The sequence below is a fragment of the Anopheles stephensi genome, chromosome 3, assembly GCF_013141755.1.
Source record: "Anopheles stephensi strain Indian chromosome 3, UCI_ANSTEP_V1.0, whole genome shotgun sequence".
NCBI lineage: Eukaryota > Metazoa > Arthropoda > Insecta > Diptera > Culicidae > Anopheles > Anopheles stephensi.
The window spans coordinates 22848189-22873789 of NC_050203.1; the positions used below are offsets into that span (position 1 = coordinate 22848189).

At 43.4% G+C, this 25601-nt stretch overlaps 1 protein-coding gene across 1 annotated transcript in view; it reads left to right on the forward strand.

Moving 5' to 3' along the window:
* Nucleotides 1–25601, forward strand: part of LOC118510066 (breast cancer anti-estrogen resistance protein 1) — a 118842-nt gene that overhangs the window by 3332 nt on the left and 89909 nt on the right. The gene's annotated exons all lie outside the window — the stretch shown is intronic.

The window sequence follows — 25601 nt, forward strand, 5'->3', positions numbered from 1 at the left end:
CTGTAATCAACGTTTAATCCGTCCATGCGGTGCAGCGCCATTTAAGCAATCTAGTAGCAGGTCGGGTCAGGTGACAAGGACGCGATCATCTAACGCGGGGTGTAAGTGTAAGTCGTTTTATTATGAACCACCGCCATCCGCCGTCATGCCTCATCGGATAATCTGGCAATCTATACAACGGTGTTGGAAGAGTGCGGTGCCCGTTGGCTGATAGTTACGATGATGATGGTGTTTGGGGTGTCTCACGCTGGCGCTATCATAATAACAATTTCTCTGCCGCTTGTCGAAAGTGCTCTAATGAACTAATTCAACTTTTTTATTTTCTTGAACATTTTCGTGGCTTATCCGGCCTGAGATATGGAAGTGATTTGGAATTCTTTTTCTGTGAGTAGAAGAGTGTACCTTTTTTTCTTCAGAATAATTTATTGATTATGGAGGGAATATTGAGATAGCTCATGAACTGTGTCGAAATTCTTGTTGATAACAAAGATCAGGTTTCGCTGATCCTTCCTAACCTTAACAGGCGCTACAATCGTTTCAGAGTTTTGGTCTGCTGCGGAAGTCATCAGGGACGCTCATTGTCTACTGCAGTCATCTATGGCTCCATCAACGCCATCACCATCATCTCAATTTAGACCTCTGTTTTTTATGTCCTTTGTCACTTGAGATGCGCTTAAAGACCTATCGTCTGGCTGGATCGTATAGTTTTATTTTGAAGACCAGTTCAAAGATGTTTTACGGGTACCGATTGTGACACAATAGTTGATAGGATAGCATTTTTTTGAAACATATTTTCAATAGGAGCATAAGTGAAGTGAAACTAATTCCAACTTCCAGTATTGGGTACACAATGTCACATATTTCACGCTTCATATTTCAAGATTCGTTTCACACACGGCATAACGAACGAAGTCTCGGAACCGAAACCAGGGAAAATGTAAATAAACGTAGACAACCCGACTGCGTGTTCGACTGCAAGATAAGGACCACTTGTGACCGTAACAGAGACCGGGTGAGGTCTTTTACCATTTTTTTCTTCTTACTATCTATCGGATGCATTTCTACCTCCTCGACACCGTTCACCAACGAGCGCCGGAACACCTTTTCCGTTTGATCCATACGGGCGGCTTTTTTTCTTGTGCCGAAACTTAAGATTTGGTGAAAAAAAAAAACACATGTTTGAAGTTGTATAAACACGCCGGTCGAAGGCGATTTGCTTGCCTGTGTTAAATGGATACCCTCAAGCTAGGTGTCGGGGAGACGGCTACCACTGTGTTTATAGGTGGTTTAGTGGCGATAAAAAGAAACCTGCTATCGACTGACATGCGAACGCGTCGATTAGGAGAGAAAAAAAAAGTTCGATTAGGTTTAAGAGGTGTCACCAGTCCGATACATCGCTGTCACCAAATATTGACCGTCCGGTGACACTCTTGAAACCGTAACGTATTTACTGATGTATCGAAACATCTCACTCACTTCTCTTTTTATTTTGATGTTTTGGATCGACCACACCTTTAACGGTTACCTGGAACCGAAACACACTTTGCCTGTGTGATACTCAAATAACCGATCCGGAAAAGACAGCCGTAACGAGAAAGTCCTCGCCATGTGATTTACAAACATACGGTGGAAAGGAATGTCTCGAAATGGGGGTTAGACCGGTGTGTAACTCAGCAACTTGTTGATGCATTGCATATGTAACGCCGGTAATGCACTTGCGTCCAGTAGTGGCGTCCGTCTGGAATAGTTGAGGGTCATGGAACCTTCTCAGAGTTAGAGTCAGAGTTGCTGGAGAAAGTAAGCAGTTGGCTGAGAGCACTGCGTGAAGTACAGTGCAGGAGGTTCCAGGTTTTTTGTTGGAGCGGAACACACCGGGGAAAGAGGTGCTTTATGACCTGCCATGTTTGCCGTACCCATTGAGACGTTCAACTTTGCTCATAAAGTGGAAGATCTCCACACTGTGGGTGGAGTAGTAGTTGGAGATGACCATTGGAAACATGTGTTAGAAGTGCCTCTTGCTTGCTTGCTTATACTTCAGAACTGTAGACAACACACGGTTTGTTGAGGAACGTTTTCCTGGATCATATTTAACTTATTACATGAATGTTTTATTACAACAATCTGGTATCGAATAAGGTTTGACAATTTCTTCCAAACCTAATGCATGTATTTTATAAAACCCGGAATAACATAAATCGTTCGCTTGCTTTCCGGACTGTGTGTGGTTCTCTTTCTCTCAGGTGATTATTTGAATTTATTAACGACCGTTCCATGCAGACCTGTGCTAATGATTTATGAACGGTCGATATTGTGGAGACAGTTGCTGGCTCCTCGATCCCTTCAATAAAAAAGCACCTTGTTTATGTCCTCTTTTAGAGCTTTTCTGTAGATTCTCCGCACTTTTGGTAAGGATTCTCCCCATTGTCGAAGGTCATTTCCAGCTCACTTTTGGGGACTTGTTGGACTTGTTGATTTGTGACACTCGTGCGCAAAGCCAACCATAAAAAGGGGTAAGGATGCGTTAGTTTCTCTCCCTGCTCTGTGCCTGCCACTGAGCATGTGCCGCCTGTTAAGCTAAAAATTTATGTTTAAATTAGAATAACAACAGTGAAGCTCGAGAGAGAGAGATAGAGAGAGCGGGAAAAGCAAATGGTCGATTAAATGTGGCTAATACCACGCTAAACCACGACTTCCACGTGTGTGTTCTACCTTCCGCATCATGTCAGTTTGATTTCCACTTAGTTATGAACTTATGGCATTTTAAATATGACAACTGCAGCGATTGGTAAGCTCGTTATTAAATAATCACACGCGCCACACTTTCTTTTCACGTTTTTGGGATGTTTTGAAGTTCGGTTTTTTCGTTTCTTTGGAAGAACTTGTCGCATTCGATTTAACGTGCCAGTGTGATGCTGTGTGTAGCTTTGTTGGACGTACTCTCCCGAGAGGGTGGAACCAAAAAAGCCGGCAAAAGTCGCGCGGTTGGAATTTCTTGGAGGATTTCTCCGAAAAAAAAGATCTTCCCGCCGTATCGTTACTCTGTCTGTTTCGTGAAGAAATGGTTGTTTACATCCTTTCGGACTCTTCGGTTATTCGGCTTTCGGTACACACATCGCACAGTGCGGTAGGTTGGACGGTGATTTCTTTTTTTCTTCTTCGTTTACCAGACCAAAGACCAGGGCATGTTTATTATGCACGCAACATTTTGTCGCCCTTCTCGACGGTCCCGCTCGTGGGCGCGAACATCAAACATAATAATCTAATTGTGAGACCACATGTTAACCGCTGTTTCCAGGAACCGGGACGATGCCTTTTTTACCGTTTCGTGATTGATGTCTTGCTTGTGTTATTGAAGCTTTTTTCCAATCAGTAAGGCTGGATTTTGATCATTTGATATATTGGTGTGTTATGTTTACAGAATCTCGGGAGAGTTTTGTTTTATTAAAGAGATATTTAAGAGTTTTTCTTTTTTAGACCTTGGGTCCTTGATATTCAAAATCGTATTACTTAGCTCTAGATGCTCTAGACCACCATGAAATCAATCTGGATAATTCGTAGGTTATGTGTTACTCAGGTAGTTTACAAGAATCTATGGTTTGACAACTTTCCTGAGGATCTCTGAGCTTTCTGCTTAATAATCTGATGTCTGATTTCTTCCAGATCCTGTTCAAGGACCATTCTAGAACTATGTCTATTAAGATATCAAAAGTACGCAAGAATGTCCTACTATTCACATTCTCATCAATCATACGTGCTACCGTTCCATAGAAATCAGCTTTTAATTAAATTCTGAATGATAAGATTCCACCTCCAGGCAACCCTGGAGACTTCGCTTCGAACGGAAGCTACCGCACTGCTTCTGCTGCTCCTTTTTGGCCCATCCCGCTACAAGACGGTGATAAAAATAAACGACCAAACATAAGAAATGGTCGCGTTCACAGACAACAAAACCATTGCCGACATAGCAAAGGGGAAGCGCGACGTCTACGTATTGTCTACAACTTGTTCTCGTTCTATTGTTATTGCTGCTCGTTAACTGCTTTCGGATCGATCCAGAGACTAGAGTAAACCTTTTTTTTCCGTCCACCCAGAGTGTGAAGATTGTGTCCGAAGCTAAGGAGACAAACAAACCCTTGGCAGACAGTCATTGCGCAACATCGCAACATCTGAAGAAAAAATCGCTTATCACCGGAACCATCACTGTCCGAAGCAATGGCGGACAAGTTGAGGTTGCTTGTTTGTTTGTTGATGGTTTATTAAGTGCACGAGGTGCGAGAATAAGCGGAAACCTGGGGATGGATAGTGAGAAGAGGAGTTTGTTGGAACGATTTGAACCACGATTCGTTTTGTGCGATATCAAATCAATCGGAGTGAGATGGCAACTTCGTGCTTATGTTTCCCCGTTTTTTCACGATACCATGTCCCAAAGGGTGACCACCCTGATATTGATCATCCATCGCTAAACTGGCCCCAAAAATCTGAGGTCACATTCGTTGCATGATGTTGACCCTTCTGAGTTCAATTTCTTCGATGCACTTTCTTAGCCGGGGTCTTCGTGGTAGCCTTTGACCGCTTTTCGGGTGGACTCGCAAGGCGACTGCTTTTCACTGACCGGCGTATGTCTTTTCTAGCCTCTCTAGACCATGCTCGAAACCCAATCTCCAACCGAAACCGTCGACCGAACGCCACCAGCAATCCATGCATGGCTCCACGTGTCTGTGTGTTATTTCTTTTCCACGTGCTTTGCTTCTCATCGTTCTTGCGCTAGTCCGAATGTTGGGGATTTTAAGCTAGAAGCGAAACTTTTCTGTGGTACCGCCTGCGGGTTCTGTTTTCGTTGACGGTTCGTTAGTGTCCATTGGACCCATGGTACCCAACCGTACCGGAACGGATAGTTTTCTTTTACCCGATGATGCTGCTGTTGCTCGGTGTTGAAGACGCCGTACTCTGGCTTGACATCCTCCCGAGAGCATGGAATCGTGAGATGCATTTGTGACAACAGGAAAGGTTGTAAGGAAATGGAATTTCAAATAGCATTATCTTGGGTATGGAGGAGGGAGATGAGAAGTATCCCAGCGGCGGAGGTTAACGGGGGACGTCCTATGACGATGCTTTCTTTTAGCGCTATTCTATGAAAAGGGAAAAGAAAATCGTGATGTCTGCTTCTGGCGGTCGGCAGCGCATGACTGCAATCTTTTCTGCATGTGGAGAAAAGCATTAGGTTTGGTAAGTTGGGTTGGATTATGGAGACTGACCCAAAGTTGAAGTTTTATTACTGTGAAGTATAGTAGGAAGCAAGTTGAAGTTGCACTTCAATATTTGATGCTTCCATGTCTAGGAGGTCTAAGAGAGACTTTCAAATTCTTTTACCAGTAAAACACAAAAATACTGAAAATATCTTTCAATAGGGCATCCTCAAATGTCTTCAAATTCTGCAGGAGTCCTCCTACGCTATTCCACAACCTAGAATTGGTATGCTAATGTTTGTCTGCTACCTATCCGCTCTTTCACTGCTTTTCTAATTAACCCAAAACGGCAAATTAAAAACGCCCTCCGGTTTCAATTTAAAGATCCTCTTACAATGCTCCTTCCCATCCCTATTTCGAACCACCCCATTGAGCTAGATCTATCCAATTTTTCCAGGGGCCCCGGTCTGATGCTTTGTAGAAAAACTGTTCCCATTTCTACATTACTGCGGGAGCGTGTTTTTTCTTCTTTCATGCGTTTCTACTGCCGGATCATTATCTTCCACCCGTCCTGGTCGGTGGAAATGTGCAAACCCTCGAGAAAATTCTTTCAAATGGTTGTGGAGCACAAAAAACAGGAGTGATTCAAACACAAATATCCGAACGAAGAAAATAATGGGGAATTTTTGCTACTTCCAGGAGTCGGAGTGAAAATTACGACTTGACTGACGACGGAGAAGGGGAAGATCCTTGTGCATACAGCACGGATGTGAATGAATGTTTTACATTATTCGTCTTTCTCAGCATAACGTGATTGCACACCGTTAAGGAGCGAGTGCTTGGTTTGAAACATATTTTCATTCTTTTCGTGCTGGGAAGACTCTTGAAAGCAGGGGGAGAGTATTTGGTTTTAGGTCAACGGAACGAGGCATCACTTTAATATTCTTTTATTCCGGCTTATTCTTGTTTTAACAGATTTGCTTTGTACTGTTAGCATAATGTATTGAATGAGTTATAAAAACCCCAAAAAAGCAGAAATATCTCAAAAGCTAAGAAAAATTCTTCATTGTACTAAAATTGTACTAAAAAGAACTTTCGACCAAAATGCTCTGCAAGTTTCTGGAACACTCTTGGGTGGTGTGACACCGAAGGAAGGCTTATAACACCTGCCGGATTTGTTTATTTCTTTGATTATCTGTGTAGCACTTTGTTCGTCTCTAGAATGGGTTGTCCACCATCGCTAGCCAAGCAAGAGATACATGGGCTTCTTGGTGTTGACAGCCGGTTGGGGGTCAAGACTGCCCAGCCCTTCTCCTGGTGGTGCTCGTTTTCTTTCCCGATGTTTGTTGAACAAACAGATTATCATGCTTCATTCAGGCTGTATCTTTAGCTATCTACAGCTTCCGTGCGTCCGTTCCCATTTTTTTCTTCTCCGGACTCTGGAGACTGCCCGTATCTCTACTGCTCGATCTCTCTGCTGCTGATGATGGTGGTCTCGGTCTTCCAGACATTCTTTAGCATGTGCTTTCGGACATACTGTGGGCTTACGGTGCATTTTCTCCGTTGAACCCTCCGGAGAAGTACGATCGGCTTTCTGCTTTTGATTATCTGTTTTTTCCCGCTCCCGGGACAAATCTTCGCTTCCAAACGCTTGTGACGGGTGCTAATGAGCTTAAAATTAGCTTCATCTAATCAATAGCTGGAGACCTGGTGTGTGCCTTTCATGGGGTTTTGGAAATAAAAGTCCGATTCGGGTGAAGTAACCACTCGTGTGAGGCTGTTTGTTGCCTTTTGCCTGTTCATTCGAAGGTGGTGATGTTCCTGTGGCACGCTACAGGTATCCCGGAAACATGCTCCAATACCAATCCAATATGACTCGAGTGATGTCCGAATGTAGAATCAATTTAAAAACCACAAAGGGTTCTCTATGTTACGTGAAGACCGCAGTGCATATTTTTTTGTCATCCAGCTTCACAACTTGAAGCTCACCTTTAAGTTCGCTTGCAGTAAACGAAACACGACAACCGAATGACAAATGGTGCAAAAAGTCAATAAAAATGGCCAATAACTATAAAACCCAACTGCAGATGGAAGCGGAGACGATCGAGCCGAAAGGAAACCGAAAGAAAACAAAACAATCAAATATTATTGAACCTGTTACAGACGGGCTGATACACACCCTGCGGCAACAGAAGAACCATCCCATTTTAATGTGCAAGTGAAGAAAAATTGATGTCGTAAAACCTGGACCATGGGTTGGTTGGTGTTCTCTCACGCCGAACGAAGAAAGCAAGAAGCACACCACCGCTTGTTGTAAGTCGTAACTTTCATTTATGCGTACTTTCTGCTTACCGAAGGAACAAACAAGTGCAGGAAGGTTGCTCCACTAGCGGGGTAGTATAGTTTCATCTCGAGCAGCAGTACTTGCGGAGACCGAGATCATCATCTTGCCCAACACCCGACAGACACTGCTTGCAGCATTAAATGAAACGATTACTGATGGGAAGAGCACAAGACGCGGGCCGAAGATGCGCCGAAAGCCGTTTTGGTATGAAAATGGTAATTTTCGTTGTTTAATACCATACAATTATTTCCAATTACGCGTCGTTTTTCGCTGTAGCTGCTTCGCGGGGTGTAGAGTATCCTTGCAAGGTTCACCCGTTGGGAGCACCGACACCGACCTAGCCCGGACTGATTGCATTGGGAAGGCGTGATGAAGGTAATATACTTTCATCGAAGGCCGTCCTTCCCGTTGGTCCCGGTTTCTCCGGTTTGGTCATGATGCCATGCCCCTCAAGGGGGAACTAGTTTGACTGATTATATTGATTTGCGTCGACGTATTGTGAGACACGGACGTGCGGGTCTGGGGTCTGTCAAGTGTCTGCAAAGTTGAAATATGATGGCAAAAATCACGACATCCGGTTTGCAACAGGGTGCAATCGTCCTTGAAGAAGGATAAATGGACAGAGGCAGTAGTCGCCCACACTGTGGCAGATAGAGGTCGTAGTGGTGGACGGTGACAGAATTTATCTGTGAGTCATTGCAATCGTTTTAACTGATGTATGTACAATACTCGGTATGTTAGCTATAGTAAGGAATGTTGATACTCTATTTAGTGATATCAGGCACATTCCAATTAATCAAGTTATCTGATCTCTAAAAGTAGTACTCTGTTGAGCTCCATTTACCTATGCTGAACTTTATTCTCCGCACTGTAAGTTCAATGCGGTCAGTGCAGCAAGGCACGCGCGCTCAACTCAAGCACAAGCTTTCAAGATGAGATCAGAGCCCAGAAATATCTGGGCCTCCTCCACGCCTGATCTTCTGTCACCACATTCCACCTGAGATCCGTCGGTGCTCTTTAACTCTGCCGCTTTGCAATGCTTGGCCATGTTCGTTGGGCTACCCTCGAAGCCACTACCGCTACGGCACGGGGGAACAAGTTCCTGGAAACAGGTTCTGCAGACGGTGCTGTGCTCACATTCTAAGCTTGCAAATGTTTCCATCGTCCACGGTTGGCATGTTGCAGTCATGTAGCTTCCAATTCTCCCTGCTATTGGTGGCCCAAGATTGACCGAACGATGATTTAGTGATCGAGTTCTGATGATCCGATGGGAATGTGTCGACCCACCGGCACCGCTAAGATGCTACCAAGCGGTACAAGATAAGTCGATGATTTCTTGCCACCTCTGGTGTGTTTGCCTGCTGCGACTTGCGAATGGCTCCTCTCTCGGCGAATGGCGGCGCCGGCCGTGCATCTTTTTAACACCATTTAGGGCGAATCATGGAGTGAGAAGCGCGCAGCGAATCCTACTACAAGGAGTATGCAAATGTAATGCTGTGTTTGACGCGAGTTCATTGAATGCAGATTACGCATTGTTGGATCGTCGGGGTTGGCAAACTTTGCATAATTGGCACCGATCGAACAACATGATCGATGGTTGTTCTGTGTGTGTGTGTGTGATTTGTTGCGTTTAACATTGGCGTGGATGTCCCACAATCGTGGCGCGACATCTCTCTGGTTCGATGGATGGATGATGATAGGTGCTCTTCAAATGGAACAGACACACATCGGCGGCAGCAGCGGCTTGTAGTTGCGAGTAATGTTTGCTAATGATCGGTAGGTACAATGGAGCGTGTGGAATTGATCAAGAAAGTGCATTTGAAGAGGTGATGATCTCATGGTGGCTAATGATGAGTGACAGTTTCAAGTGTAGCGCGACTGTGGTAGTGAAATTGAAAGGCAATCGCAAGACAAGAGGACCAATTCTACATTTCAATTAGCTAATGAAACGAAAGGAAGTTCAATCGTTGATTTTTTTCAGTTTTACATTGAGATTGATTTGACATAAGAATGTATTACTGGGGTCTTTATGTACCTTTGGTCATATAAATTCGCGCATCTATGTTGTCCTCCACTAGTTTTTTTTTATTCGCCAGGGACATCCTCAGTTTTTCAGAACTTGTGAAGGAGCAAACAAAGATCCTTCCGGAATCAAGACCATCTAGAGATCCCTAGACCTAAACGACATCCTTAGATCGTTAGAGAGGCTTCGTCCTGGCTTTCCAGGATTCTTTCAAATAGCTCTGGCGGCCTTTCAATGCTAATAATGATATTAAATTTAATTAAGATTGAGCATCATTATCTTAAACCTCATCCGTGCAGATTCTAAGTAGTACATACATAAAATTCTAAATCTGATGAAAATAGCAATACGATCATTAACAGTGGATCAAGAGATTGTCCTAGAATAAATAAATTGCGTTTCTTCTACGGGTCATCACTGTCAGTAAAGCCTCTTATTAAGTCCCCATTAATGGTTCAATAGGTTCATCTGTTATTTCCTGCCCATTCCAACATGTCAGCAACAATATATTGTTGGAAGAAAAAGTAACCATTACCAACTTTCGACATGGTCTGACAGATGAAGAAGACGGCCGGCTACTGTCCATAAATTGTAGCCTAGGATTCATCGTGCTCGTCCTGTATCATTTTGGGGAGGTTCGCTTAAAGGACCCCTCGGTACACACAGCAAAAGGACGAATAACCATCGCCATTGCTGGTGCCCTTTCGTATTTTCACCCCCCCCCCCCCCCCCATAACCTGGTCACATAAATCTTTTAACCGATGACGGTTGGATCACGCAGGGTTGGGCCGAGTGATGATGAAAATAAAGTATCAACAACCTGTGTCCCGATGTTGTTTTGCTACGCTTTTCGTTGCTTTAAACGTTTGGCTGCTCTAGACCCTTCCAAATGGTGGAATGGTTTTGAATTTTTTATATTATTCCAAGCAAGCGCGCGCGTATTCTTTGGGTCTGTTTATTGGCCCCAAATGCTGCCTTTTTTCGGAGTTTTTTTTTTACTATACCCTGAGGTGCTGTGTTATTCCACGGTTTCATCGACGAGTGCGGGAATCGTGATGGCGTGACCTTGCTGTAGGAAGAATCCTTGATATTAAACAGCTTCGAAGAACGAGGCGAGAGATGAAACAACGGTGCAATACAAAAAAAGGGACACCGGAATAACACCACCGGGGTGAAAAATCGGTTCTGTGGGCATCTCCATAATTTATGGACGGTCCTTACGCTGGTCCACCGTCCCGAGCCAAAGGTAATGGGACGTATAAAAGCGACAGGTATTTTTAGTGGAAATAGATGGCCAATGGATGTCTCATGTCCTATTTTGTTCGTAATCTAGCTTCGTTGGTCAAATCCTAGTCCTAGTGATTAGGTCGGCAAAAGCTCCGGGAATACACAGGAAAGAAATACACACACAGGTGTATGTAATTGGGGATGATGTAATGATGGTTCTGATAGATTCTGATTCATTGATTTATTGCAGGTTACCGTTCGGTCTGTTGGAAGAAGACGGTGCGCTTGTAGTCAAACGTTGATCGTTACTACCGTTTAGTGGGCAACGTACACAGGCATCCGGACGCAGACATTCGATGAGATTATTACGCCCTGATATGGGTCCATTAACAGATCGTCTAATATTGGTTTTATCTTCGTTAGAGAGCCTGTGAGGCTACCTATGGGGTCTAGTTTCCAACAAGTCGCCTTATTCATGCCGATGAAGTGAGAAGAAAAAGGTGCCTATCGAATGGAAGGCGACGTTGAAGGGATACAGGTAGAAGTGTTTCGGATTTCCGGTCACGAACAGCCAATTCCCACGCGACGATAATCTTGATCCGATGGGCACATCATACATCCTTAGGTAGGGAGGAACAATTTTTGGACAAATTAGGAACGTTCTCTTCCTACGAACATCTCACCCTGGAATAGTTGACCACTTGAAATCTGATGCTTCTCGCTGGCAATCCTCCATGTATACTAATCGATTAATGGAAAAGTTAACTCTGCATTTAAAACGGTGAAGTTGCCACGCTCCAGAAGGCAGGCGTGGAAGAAGAAGGCTCCATACTTTGTTTACCTGCGAAAATCTCGTGCCATGCACAAGGTCCGTCAAGTTGACCTGAAAAAAGAAGCGTTGATGTTTATGGCCTCGTTGCAATTTAAAACGTGCGCTTATGCTCCCATGCTGCAACCGCGTATGTGCCACGTACAGCATTTCGATGATGCATTTGCAAGACCGTACCGTAGGCTTGTTGGACGACTGGAGGCTAGACAAGCAGCCATTAAACGGAGCGTTACGGCGGCCGTCGAAAAACGCATGAAAGGGAACACTTTGTTCATGATCCATTCGCGTTTTTCGCTAAATAGGAATCGTTATTGCTCAATCTTCGATGCTCGGTGGGCACAAAGATGGTCGCCGGTAGTAGCTTGGTACGGTGCTTCTCACACTAACCCACTGACCGTGTCGATTCATCGACGACGACGTACTCTCGGAACCTAATGCCCGGGAACTGTGTGTGTTTGGTTGCGTTCGGATCTTGCCGAGTCTGCACGGAGATGGTTGTCTCAGTGCTTCCAGCAGCACTCACCAACGGCAGTTGAAATTAATTATCCAGCCAGCGGTTAAATACAACCAACCGTTCCATAATGTGTCGAGAGTTGGGGATAGTGGCGCCGTGTCTGTTGCCGCCGAACGAATGATGACGTCGATTTGACGTATCGCCGAAGCAAAATGTCCATTTATGGGTACAAATAGGTTAGGGTCAGGACTGCGGACGGGCGAAGAAGCTGGACATGTGAAGGCCTAGAGCTGTGTGCGAAGGTGGATACGTGTCTCGTTGGTCGCAGTTGACAGTGGGTAGGCCTCAATTGAAAGGATAGGCTTTTTGATAGGCTATGTATGTTTTGCCCAGGGAGAGAGATGGTGCATAGATAGAGGTTAGGTTCGCACACCGTATGCAATCAGCAATTATAATGATTTCAACCACTCATGTGCTATTGAAAGCAGGGATACATTGGGAATTAAATCGATCACTACTGGCCAATATTGGTGGGCATGCGAGCTGTCAGGCAACGAAACTCCACTAACCTTCAATTGTATGATGGCTTGTGGCATACTTTTCTTGCAGGATCTGAAAGGTGACTGTTGGGTGCATATTGGAAAAAGAATGTACGGTGCAAGAAGTTATTGGCACTGAAAGTGGTGTAGACTCTAGTGCTCCACACCACAAACCGATGATGCTTATCGGATCAATTAGTGTAAATAAAAACACGCCAGGTACACACACCTTTAAAAGTGTCGCAAATAGCTACTTCACCACCGTCTTCTGAGGTCTATCAAGACTCCGGTCAAGATACCGTAGTCCACCGTTAAGCGATACAGAAGTTCGAAGTGAGTCATCGTGCACAGATGGGCCGCGCGCATAAGGGAAGTGCATAATTTCCGCGAATTACTCGCAGTCGGTGACCGGTTTTTATTATGTTTAAGGCATTTAACTCTCCCCCACGGTATCGGTGTGAATAGTGACTCGCAAATCCGGCTCTCCGGAAGGTTGTCGAATGGAAGGCGCCATCCGGTTACTTCTTCTCCCCTTATGCTCCGGGTTTGGTCTCACAAGAGTAGTGAAGCGATTCATGAATGAACTTCTGAAGTTCAGCAGGTCTGTGCTCCGGGACGGCGTCATGGAGGGTTTCCACGATGAGCATGCTTGAATGATGAATCATGGCCGAGGGCTTTGACTGATATTTATGCTATTCGTGCACACGAGATAGATTGTTGAGTGTAAATATATTACAGTCAGAGACTTTCACGGAGCTATGTTAAGGCATTACTGTCTAGGTGTATGTTGGAGTGGACCTCCTTTTAGACCAACTCTGTATATTCTGTGATAAGATGTGTAAACTTTGAAGTAAGTCAAGTTATTATATTATTTGATTCTCAATATGAGTAATTGGTCAAACATTCAAAATTTCCGTTGCATTTCTAACCTCTCAAATTCATGTGGTTCTTATTTTAACAACATCGCCAAATACTTTTACATGCTTACCAAAACATACACGTCATAAATTAATCGTTTATTACCTTATTATCCATCAAATCTTTCCCTTTGCTGTTGCTTGTTTTCCGGGGTATGCATTAATTTTTTGCGGTTCCCTTCTCTGATGAATATAACATTTTTGTGATGATTTCTGTATGCATTCATTCGCGCAACACTCGTAACCATACACACCCAGGAATGGTAATAATCTTCCCTAACTTACCATAACGTTATGATTTCTTCCAGTGTGTGCGTTTGGTTGGTTAGGGTTACAGTGCCCAGAGCAATGAAGTACCGATTTTGTGTAGGCTGTTAAAATTGAATATCTTTTTGTTGTTTATAAGTAATCCCGGATCCCGACATCGATCGGTTCAGCACACCCTTAGGTCGGCCGATGCCTTAGGGAAGATATCATCGTCGTCGAAAAAAAAAAATACTCGATCGAGCCCGTTATTTTCGTACCAATCGTAAATCAGCTACTTATATAGTTAATCACTTCCCTCAGCAGCAAAAGGACAGCAAAAATCCATAAGCGTAAATTATCGGTACGCTTTATGCGTTTCGCGTCATGATTCCAAACGACCTGGCTCGAGGATTTACTGGCAGCCTTACTGCTGTAGAAGCATTGGGAGCGAGCGGCCAAAGTGAGTGGCTAAATGTAGCTTTTATTTTCGAAGTAAAAACGGCGAAGAAAATCCCTACCCAAAATCCAAGCCACTAAATCGTGAAAGACATTCACGAGGACCGACCAGTGTGCGGTGGCAAAAGGATGATCTGAGGACGTGTGAGGAAAATTGTCAACGGTTGACAGTGTGTGTGTGAGGTAAAACCTGTGTAGATGACGAATGGCTGTAGAAAATTGAACGACGGTGGCCTAGCTTTACCGATACGGTTGAATGAGATTTTCCATCGTGGAACGGCATGATGAATTCAAACGTAGAACTATTGTTTTACCGCGATCGATCGATCGATATGATGGTTTGCTTATTTAGATGTAGAAAATTCGTGCATATCGAATATTGCATAAACAGGGAAATGCAGGAGCATTGTTTTTTCCACACATAGGATGCTGCTAGTGCCCTATATTTAATTATGTATTATTGATGGGGACCGGTCCTGTTTCTATCGTACATGTGGAAACAATTATACTCCAATTAGCAGAGCAGCTACCAAAATGCGTTATTTCTAGGGAAATACGTTGAGACGTTAGGTTGTTCTGCAAATTTCGTGAAATTCGAAATGTATGAGTAGAGAACAATTTGTTTACTTTTAAATATCCAAATAAAACCCTTGCATTTAAGTAACTTAGATAAATAATCATATCCGCAGCTAAACACTCAGTCCTACGTAAAACAAATAATTATAGTATTTAGAATAACTAAAGCATTATCGTCAGGGCGTTCTTCAATAAACGAAGACGAATTTAAAAAGAGAGTACCACAAATTCTTTGCACTAATTAACGATATTTGAAATAAATAATTTGAGAAGAAGTTAGTAGAGCGCCAACTGTCAAAATGAAAGTGAGATTACTATACGACATCACTGAATCGGTTGTAGCGCCATCTGTTGCAAACAAGTGTGAACTATTTGAATTTTAATTTGAAATATTAAGAGAATGGTTAAAAATGGTTTTAAATCATTATAAAATCAAAAATAAAATACTATTATAAAATAAAATAATTCAACAATTGTTTGATGACCGTTATACATTTTCATGTAATAAAATTTACAGAAAAATTAAAACAAATAGTTGCTTTTTTAAATATTCAAAGCAAATTTATTTGTTTGCTAGTTCCCTGTCGATTGATTTCCGCTTCTGATAGCGTGGAAAATGTCCCGGCAGCTATTATCAAATTTACTTTCATGCTCAAGCTTCATCATAACTCATTAAGTTCGTACCGTGACCTTATGACTGGATGGCTGGAAAATTGATTATAAAATCCCCCGCTTCGGGAGGACCCTTCCACACCAAAGATTCTTCTTCCTTAAACCAATGTCAATATTTTATCGCTCCATTTCACTGCCAAGCGGAGCCGTAAAGTTCCACGGAAATGGGCTTAAAATCAACTGTACCGTAGATAAACTCCTTCCTTCCTGCCTGCTTCGTAAGTACGCATGCAAACAGTGAAGTCTCGATTTGTCTCTCTGCCTCCGAGGAAAAGTCGAGGAGAAGATCGTGACGGGAAGTTTTCCCGTGCAAATTACCAACATTAGCAAGAAGCGCAAGCGATTGTTACCAACAATTTCCCGCGGTCATTTTGAAGCGGTGTCACCGCCATTTGTCGTTTGCTGTGTATAGTGTTGTTGTTGATAATTTGCTAAATGAAAGGATTGCCCGACGGGTAGGCAAAGTTTGGGTTTAAGTACGCTGCTGCTGCTGCTGCTAGGTGGGAAAACTTGCTCCTTCAAGTGTATAGTTTTCCGGTGGTAAATACCCCTAAAACACTATACCTGTGCCTAACGCTGTTCAGCACGAAAGTTTGCTCATCCCGGGAGCTTTCTCAAAGTTTTTGACGCAAAACTTACTCCTTAAAGCGTGAGCCACAGGGTTAAAGGATTAAATCGATCAATGACGACGAACACCGGGACGAAACTCAGTGAAAGTGAAACGGGGCTTTCCTTCAACCCAACACAGAAGGGTGTTAAACTGAGTGTCACATTTCCCGTGAAAGCCCGTTCGCCTTTGGCCACCATTAAAACGATAATCACGTCGCAGCAGCTGTCTTTTCGAGGGAGTTGGAGAGATTTTCCTCATTTTCATGCCACTTTCGGCTCCCTCCCTAATGACCAATAAAATTGGTTATTCTGGACAAGAACTTCACCAGAACCGGTATGTGCGTTAAAGCTCTAATGTGTGTGTAGTGTAATTGGAAGGAAATTGGCGGGAAAAAAAGATGGACAAACAAAAAGTGCACGTGCACGCTAAATCCTGTACTTCCTCCGGTGCTTGTCGACAGCCATCGGTTGCCAGTGTTGCGGTTGCTTGTTAATGGCCGATGTTTTTCCTACCCCCCCTCCCAAACTGTGGTTGTGTGTATAATTTTTTCCGGGCATACACGATGAAATGGGTCACCGAAGCATCATACGGCGTCTCCGCAAACAATTCACGGGCACGGAATGGCACCTGGAAAACAACCGCAAAGTGGCCATAAAACCGAAACCGTAGCGAGCGGGAAAAATCATTCCCTTTTCGTGGTGCGTTTTCCACCGCTTTTCTTTCGGAGGACACGGAACCGGCGCACTTCAATTTGTTGTTGTTGGGCTTGTTTCGTATTCCGAATAGCGTACAGAAATGTCCTTTAGTTGTGGATGGCTCAGCAAAACATTGGCCAGTTGTGTGTTCCGGTTGCTGTATAACTCTTTCTCCTAAAACTCTGGAAAAAGCAATTTCGTCCTCCACTGCCTGCGATTACTGCCTAATGTCACGCAGAAAAAGATTACCGAAGGCAAGCACTCCGTGTATCACTGACCCACAGTAGTACACTTCCGGGAGGCTACAACGGTCGTGTTCGGCAGGCTGTTGTGCGTATTCTGGCCAAGGAAAACCGGGCAACCGTTGTGATGAATTATTAATTAACATCGCAAAAGGCAACCACTGGATGCAAGAGGATCGCAGTTAGTGCCGTCCATGCTCGTCCACAGCTCACGTAGTCTTCATTAATGGGGAATTTTATTTGTCCATTTGTGTAAGAACATTTCTCTAATGCGAAAAAGGCTCCAAATTTTTTTTTCAGAAATGGTTTATAAACCTCTATTTGTTGTGTTCGGTTCCACAAGCTTTAAACTTTTGTCACGTCACAATGCCTCCTTTTTCGCCTTTGGTTTCGTCTGTGTGGGTCTCCCTAGTGCAATTGACCTTATTTTGTGCTCGAGTTTTTTCCCGACTCGTAATAATTGCTTTTTGGAGAGTTTATAAATTGCTAAATTATTGGGTTGTAGGATGCTCTTTAAAAGCTATTAATCGTTGGGGTAAAGCGAAGGTTTAGAAATGATGAAAGCATATTGATGTTGAATTGTTTAAATGGTCAGTTAGAAACCCTTTGTTTGTGGGAGATAAATAGGTGTTGCAAATGGACATCAATAAGTGGATTGTTGACTGAAAAAATCAATAAACATGCACAACAGTTGAAAAGGACTATGAAAACCGATTTTCTTCGGAAGGAAGAAAGTTTTCCGAATTGATACTCATCGAACAAGCACTCAAAGTAGACCATGTGTGTTATTCTTATTTCTTTTGTCGAGGCTAGTATCTCTTGTCAAAGTAATATTACAGTACTCTTCGGGGTTATCACGATTTTTTATTGGATAACTTGCTCTTAATTGAGCCCTGGCAATGGTTAAGGATAAAAAATTGAAAATTCGAAAATCTGGACCACATATTTCCAAAATTTCAACATCAAATCTTCACTGAAACCTTCGCCATTGTAATTTTGTTGGCATTCTATTGGCTAACGTTCGTGGGTGCAATTGTATCCTGTAGGACCAGATCTAAGTTGTGGACAGATTAACCAAGTTATTCAACCTTTCTCCTATTGGAACTGAACGTCATCAAATAACTGGTCTGCTCTTCTTCTTCTTTTTCTTCTTCTTTGATGAAACAGGATGTAGCCTTCTATGTTACGTAGAACTCTCTGTTCTCACCACATATTTAAAGGTTATCGGTTTCTTTCGGGTTTACGACATAGACTGCGCCAGAGTCATCTGCCCAGAAGTCTATACTTAAAACGTCATTCCCATCTTTTTTACATTTGTAGAAAGAAGATTTTATTAAATTTAAGTTAGAAGATAGTTATCAAATGTGCCACAAGAGCTTCCTTCAATAAAATATAAATAGAGCGCAATAGAACTGCAAGATGGGAGTTCCTGTATCCTTAAATCATTAAGTCTCTCTCTCTTTATCTTTCACTCTCTCTCTGTCTCTCTTTCTCACTCTCTCTATCTCTCTTTTCTTGGCCTTCTTCTTCTTCCTTGGCACTAAAATCTTGAAAGGTCTCGGCCTGCCATTTCTGGCTTTCTGTGACTTGATTTTACCAGTAGTAAAGTAGTCAGCCCTACGTACGGGGAGGTGGTTCAGATGGGATTTGAACCTTGGTCCTGAATGTGAAGACCAGGGCCTCGGCCACCGGACCGCCCCTTACATCCTCTTAAGTCTTGGCAGACATTTCTGGCATAATAGAATTCTTGATACGTAACCACGTAGCTGGATAGTCAGTCCTCACACTACAGGGAACGGTCCGGATGAGATTTGAGCCTCGGTCCTGCCGTATGAAGACCGGCGCCGTTGTCGCAAATACCATCGGGCCGTCATAGGGTCATCTCTTCACATCAATCATTAAATGGTCCTTCAAACGACAGGAGGGGAGATCGAAACCAATCCGGAATGTTTCTTCCTTAGTGAGGTCTAACTATTCAACTCTGAGGTATAAATAAGTCGAGTAAGCCATGACTACGATCTACAATGATCTGGAAGGTCATTAGGTCAAGCAGAAGAAGATTTGATGAGGCCAGTGATCCACTTTTTCCTCTTACAACTAAAAATTTGCAGCCAAGAGTATTTGTAGAATAAACATGTGCTTAAATATGTACAATATTTGGAAGTGTTTTAAGCTATTCCCACTCTTCTTTTGCCAGCTATTTCTGGCGACATGTTTATGAGTCTCAGTGTGCGGTATTCTTTATTTTTGTTCTACATTACATACTTTTCTCAGAACACGATGCCTCATCTTAAACTGATCCTTTTTACTCTCCTTTTATTTGGCCGCTTCGGACAGACACTAATAATAAATATGTCTTACCATGTTTTGTAGAACCTTTTTTTCTCTTTCTCTGGATCCTAGAATTTATGAGGATGTGTTCGTCGTCGCGAATCGTAATCTGACACTCGGTTCTGAACTCAGCCCGACCAGAGAAGCACTTGACCATCGAAGGACGCAGAAAAGTGGCGTTACACTTGTCCGGAGGACTTGTTGAACTATCCAAGGCCAAGTGGTAGCGGGTGTGGTCCCTCTTGAAGCCTCACACGGCATATTGTTGTTGTTGCTGTACCACTTGCAAAGCGAGAAGGCTTGGCATGTTGTTTGATGAGCCTCTTCGAGATGCGACGTGCTGATGGACGAGTTCCATATGAGGTTGGTTGGTACGATCTGTTATGTGTTAGTTTTGGAGGCATTTCTACCGACACACAGCTTCAAGAAAAAAATCGATCGAAGCGCTAGAACCGCTTGTGGCAGAGCTGAAATCAAAACCACATTTCAAAACCGAAATCCCGGCCCAAAAGGGATCAACTCTATCCTCGGTTGGTCTCGGTGAATGTTTTATGGTGCAAAATTAGCGTAAACCATTGTTAGACCCGCGAAGCAGTGAGGAGATACGCTCAATTTCCTATCCTTCGTTCCTCGCAAATATGTTTTCTTCCAGTTTTTTTCTTCTTACCGGCATTTTTGCTCGTCCAGTGAAGACGAGCTTGGTTCACGAGAAATGTGTTCTGCAGCGAAATTGAACCACCGCACGAGGAGTGGTTTGAAATAAGGCTTCCCTCCTATCTGTGGGTGGTTGGAGGCCCATTCTGCGCAGATGATTTATGCAGCGAACCCATCCAAGCAAAGCAAACGAAACATCAAGCATCATCAGCATATCTAGCAACCGCTGGGGTAGTTATTTGTGGCTTTTTTGTTGTTGATGTTGGTACGGTAAATGTGAGGTTAGAAACATTCGAACTAAACTCATGAGAGTTAAAGGCTAACAGCAAAAAAGTAGCAAAACTGTGGCCCATTGGATCCATGCTGTTCGGGTAAGCCATAAAATTGAGTTACATTTGTCTTTAGACCAACAACCAACCGTCATCTGCAGGTTCTCCATGCCCTAGAGATCCTGGCGTTTTCTAGCGGACAAGTAGAGAAGACGAATGGTAGCAAATTTGTCTAGGTAAGGTGTTTCCTACGTTGAGCTTTATTTAATTTTTCTACCCCAAAACCCCGGCAGGATCACCGGGGAAGGATTATGCTTAATCTCGCTCACTTCACCCTCCGCTGGGAAATGTCAGGATTGGCTCGTTGACCATGGATCGTTGCCTGTGACCGTGAGGGGCGCCGTATTTAAGATTCTCCACTAAGCCGTGAACCTTGCCACTATGTGTGCCATGCCTGTCGATAAGGCACGTCCGCTCGTTCGCTCATTCGCACAAGCTTATTCCCAGCAAAAGGTAGCATCGTTGCAGGTTTTCCGCAATTTGGGTCATTGGGTTGATTTGTAACCAAACATTATCGGATGCGGTTCTGCGGCCGGTTACTTTTAGCGTAGCGTGTTTTGGTCGAGAAAATCGTCAGCAAATTTGTGTGCCTTTCAACGCTCCCTTACAATGTGTCGATTAACAACAACGGCTAAGGAAGTCTCATATGCGGAAGAATTCGATGATCCATCATACCGAAAGAGGGTAGAAACAAAGGCTTCGTTTACTGTGTGCCTCATTTAGCTAAAATCGCTCTATTGGAAGAAAACAACGCTACCAAAGTGAGGTTCCTGATGCCGTGGTAATTCGCTGAGCAGACTCGTCCAAAATGGCGTCCAACCGTTACTGTACAGTTTTTCTTATGGGTTTAAACGATTCTACTGACGTGCTCTTGAGTTTAGCTAAACAAAATCCAAAAAAAATCGTTTAACAATTGGTGTTTTGGTGGTCACAGCCATTATCGTGCGCTGTAGAGCGTCATAAAAATCTCATCGAACGTCTGACCCTTGTTCGGGATCAGGAAAAAAGGGCCAACGCTTGGCCATCAGCGTCGGCGGCGTAAACATAAAAATAAAGTGTTTTCAGGTTGTTGATGTTTCTGGGCCCTATTCTGGGAACCGAAACTGCCGTGCCGGAGAAGTTAGGCTGTGCGGGTGAATGCGATCGGGCACCGGGAATGGCGCATATGGTAATAGAGCACGCAAGGCAGGTTAAATGCGTTAGACCTTTAAAGGGAATAAACTTCCAGCCAGCCGTGTGGTGTAGTGGAGCTGGGTTTTTTCAAACTGGTATGCCACCCTCAACTTACGTTGTATATCTGTTTTAGGTCTGTTCAATATCTTTCATTACCCCGGCTAACCTAAACAAAATCCTCCATCCAAGAGAGTTCGGTTAGAGATTATCGACAGAATTGATTTTCTGTTTCCAAGATAACTTCCTGTTTTAAGCTCTAAGCCGAGTTTCCGGTATGCAGTAAGCCCTCCTCAAAGAATAATCATAAATCGAGTTAGGAAACAGGAATACAGAAATTAGCCATGATTGATGAGCTTGCATTTTATAGCGCGAGATGGCGCCTGCGTGAATGATAGGAAGGAAAGCAACAGCCAGGATTTTGCCCCTTACGGCATTAACTGAAATGGCGAGTTCGGTGAGGAAAGTCATCGCGATAAATATTCATCAACCGTTGGATTGCATTCTTTGGTGGCCGGAATCTTTGTCAATGCTGTCCGATGAATAATGGCGTGACGGGGACGCATCATCACGTCAGTTCACGAGACCTGAGACGTGAAAATCCTTGAGCATTTCTAAACAGGCTTATTTTGCTGTCCAATGTTTTTTTTCCATTACAGTGTAGGTCTCCGGTAGAGGCGAAAGTGATTGTGCGTTTTAACGCGTACAGCAGTAGCAGCAGAGAGGGCCTCACCATCATCTCAAGCTTCCCTGACAGCTATAATCGCTAATCACGTCACGGTGTTGTGTTGTTTGTGCTAGCCAAGGATAAAATCTCATTTAACCGAGCGAATGGTTGGTTGGGTGGATAAAATATAATTTTCCTTTGAAACGCTTTCAAGCACAACCGATCGTACTGCCTTCTGCCGGATGATGGAGGAAATTATTCTGGCTAGACATCAAAGAATTATAGAACTGGAATTGCATTATCCGGTTCATATTGGCAGGAGTTTTCTTGAGAGGAATTTTTATTTTTCTGTTTCCGTTGTGGAAAATCATACTTCAATCAATATTTTTTGGCAGCTATAAATTTTTTGGGCAAAAAATCTTCAGTATTTTATTCTAAAGAACTTAAGCTCAATGAATGTGGGCGATTTACCAAAATTCTGGAGATACTCTCAGTAGCTCTGCCTGGGACTACAGATTTGTGATCATGCCATTGTTGTCCAATATTCTTTGAATGCTACAGGTCGGTCATGCTTCAACTTGAGGAATCATATTCACCCAAAGCACCAGCCGCGATAGACGAAGCTGGAACACTAACAACATTTGTAGTCTCAGATCTCCTATACGTTTGTTCAAAACTGGCGACAACCTCTACTAATTAAGAGTAAGTTGGTCAGAAGAAAAACTTCTTCGCTCCTCATAAGTGAGTCACTTACGTGAAGAATCCTCTACAATGACGAGCTCAATGAGTTGCACGATTAGACTAGCCAGGCTCCTGTGCGAAAATGTTGCGAAAATGACACCGGACAACCAAAAGTAACTAGAACTTAAAAGCTGGTACCAAAATTCTTCTTCTTGTTTGGTTTTACAACTTCAAATGGTCTTGGCCTGTCATTTACTGGCTTTCTTTGCTTAATTTACCCGTTTAGCTGGATAGCCAATTCTGAGTAAACGGGGCAGTCTGGACGGAATTACCGCATCGAAATTTCGATAGACCCTGCAAATTCTAGCCTTAGTCTAATGTACTGAAATAGGTTATGGGCATTGTGTTATCTTCACAATGTCTATCAGTAAGCACAAGGTCAAAGAGTCAATGCTCTCTAAGTCAAGATGTCCTGTGTGAGGGGGAATAAAATATTGCATATATCCAGGCGTTACGGCTCGACAATCTATCACTTATTAGAGATGATATAAAGACGGGACTTTAAACACATTACTATAGAAAGACAGGATAAATTCTCAGCGTTTAACATTGTTGTTCTTGAAAATGAGCCATCAGCTTGAAAACATTCCTCAATTTATTCTATTTAGGTCTGATCCTTGTAAACTTTGTCAGCAAGTCGTCATACGATAGTCCATAAACTTCAATCATCCCATCGTTGTTTACGATCATGTTTTGAGCGATCTATTTCTACGGCGCAAAGAACGATCACAGGTTACCGTTGGCCTAGTTTTCAGTTGCTTTGATCGATTCCCAAGTCTTTCTTCGGGACCAACCGCGGACGTACGATAATGTGTCTCTGATGCTTTATGTTGCCAGGCGCTGTCGTAAATGTATTCCTGCAAACACCTAAAATGGGTATTACCGCTTTTATTGGACGATGGTCACCATTGTAAGCACATTAGCCAGAAGCCCGGTCCGCAATCCCGATCACAAAGAAATCATACTAAATGGGATTCCTCCATCCCGGCTAAAACAATGCTTCCTTCACCATCCTAAGTGTGGACAAGACAAAACTTGACAGATGACATGTTTTTGTTTAAAGTTCTTGTTGTCTTGCCTTTACGGGGTGGATGTTTTTCCTGCTTGGAATTCATTCCTACCCAAAAACACCGCTTTACGGGAGATTTTTATTCTTGGCGGGCAATGAATTCGAATGAAAATCACGACGATACGCGACGTGTGGAGATTTATTTCCGACCTGTTCGTCTGTTCATTCTTGATGACCAAATTCTTGAAGCGTTTCAAATCTCTTGGACATCTCTCACCGTATTTTATGGTCGTTGCATCGTGTGTCGTCGTTTTTTGTGATTTGTGGTTCCCATTTTTGGTAATACACCACGCATCCCGAAACGGTACCGATTGCAAATGAGGCGATTGTACATAGCCGGGCTTAACCGTTGTCGGCGTTTCGTTGTTTGAAATAGGAGAATATCCCAGGAAGAGAGAGAGAGAGAGAGAGAGAGAGAGAGAGAGAGAGAGAGAGGAATATAAGGGCCAGTTTTGCATTCGGCACATGTGAGCAACATATTGTTGGCTAGAATATCTATCCCTCAAGGGTGAGATATTTGGAGAATGTTTCCCGCACACGTGTCAAAAGCAAAGAATGCAAATAATGATCAGGATGTATAACAAGATTTTCGATTGTTTAACTAAGCAAAGGAAAGAAAAAATATTTCTTACAATAGTTCCTATCCATTTTTAGTATAAAAAACATCAACGCCATACCATCTGCGTCCAACATAGACGCCCGTTTGGAACTATTCGTCACCAACACGCGGCCACGATTGTTGCACATTCACGCGCCCGGTCACGTGCTTGTGCGATAGTGTTTATGATTCCACTTTTCATTCTACGAGTCCTCGCGCACGCATAAAATCAACGGCAACATTTCCACCGTCATCGGGTACGAGGAAGAGACGTAGACAAAATTCAAACGACCCGCATCATTTCCACGATTTTTTCACACCCACTTGCCCAATTCCGTATCTCCGTGCGAGGGCTTGTAACCCCTTACCCGGGGACGCTAGAACCTTTTCCGAATAAAATTATATCATCATCCGATGGCAGATGCCCCCAAACTCTCACCGTCCACCGGAGACCAGCAGCACGCTGAATTGCTTTTCCTCGGGTAGAATACCAATTTTTCTAAATTAGCCAAACTTACAAAATAGAGGCGTTTATAAGGGAGGATGAGGATTCGGGGTGTGTGGGGCGCCGGCTGGCATTTGATTAAGTCCACTGGGTAATCATCATCGTTCGCGCCAGCCAAACACCCTTAGGGACATATGTGAGCCTCAGCTTCCGTGCAGCGGAGGATTGGTCTACTGCCAATGATGACTTTTCAATTTAAACTTGCCTCTCTCTCCCTCGGTTGGTGAATTTTCCTCTCTTACTCAAAATGGTTCGGTGAACAGAAGTGTAGGATCAATTGAAAAAGAGCCCATTCAATTTTTTGTCCGCATTGGAAAACAGATCTTCCAGCAGTGAGAAGGAAAAGTATATCTTCCCCCCAGTGTGCGTTTCTGCCGAACCGGGGCTGTTTGTGACGATTGACACGTGACTAGAGTTTGGAATGAATTAAACAACAAAAAGAGGTCCCTAGAAAAGCGATAAAAAAACACATTTTGGTGCATGGGAAGAGAGAAATTAAATAATAAAAAATAAATGCAGCA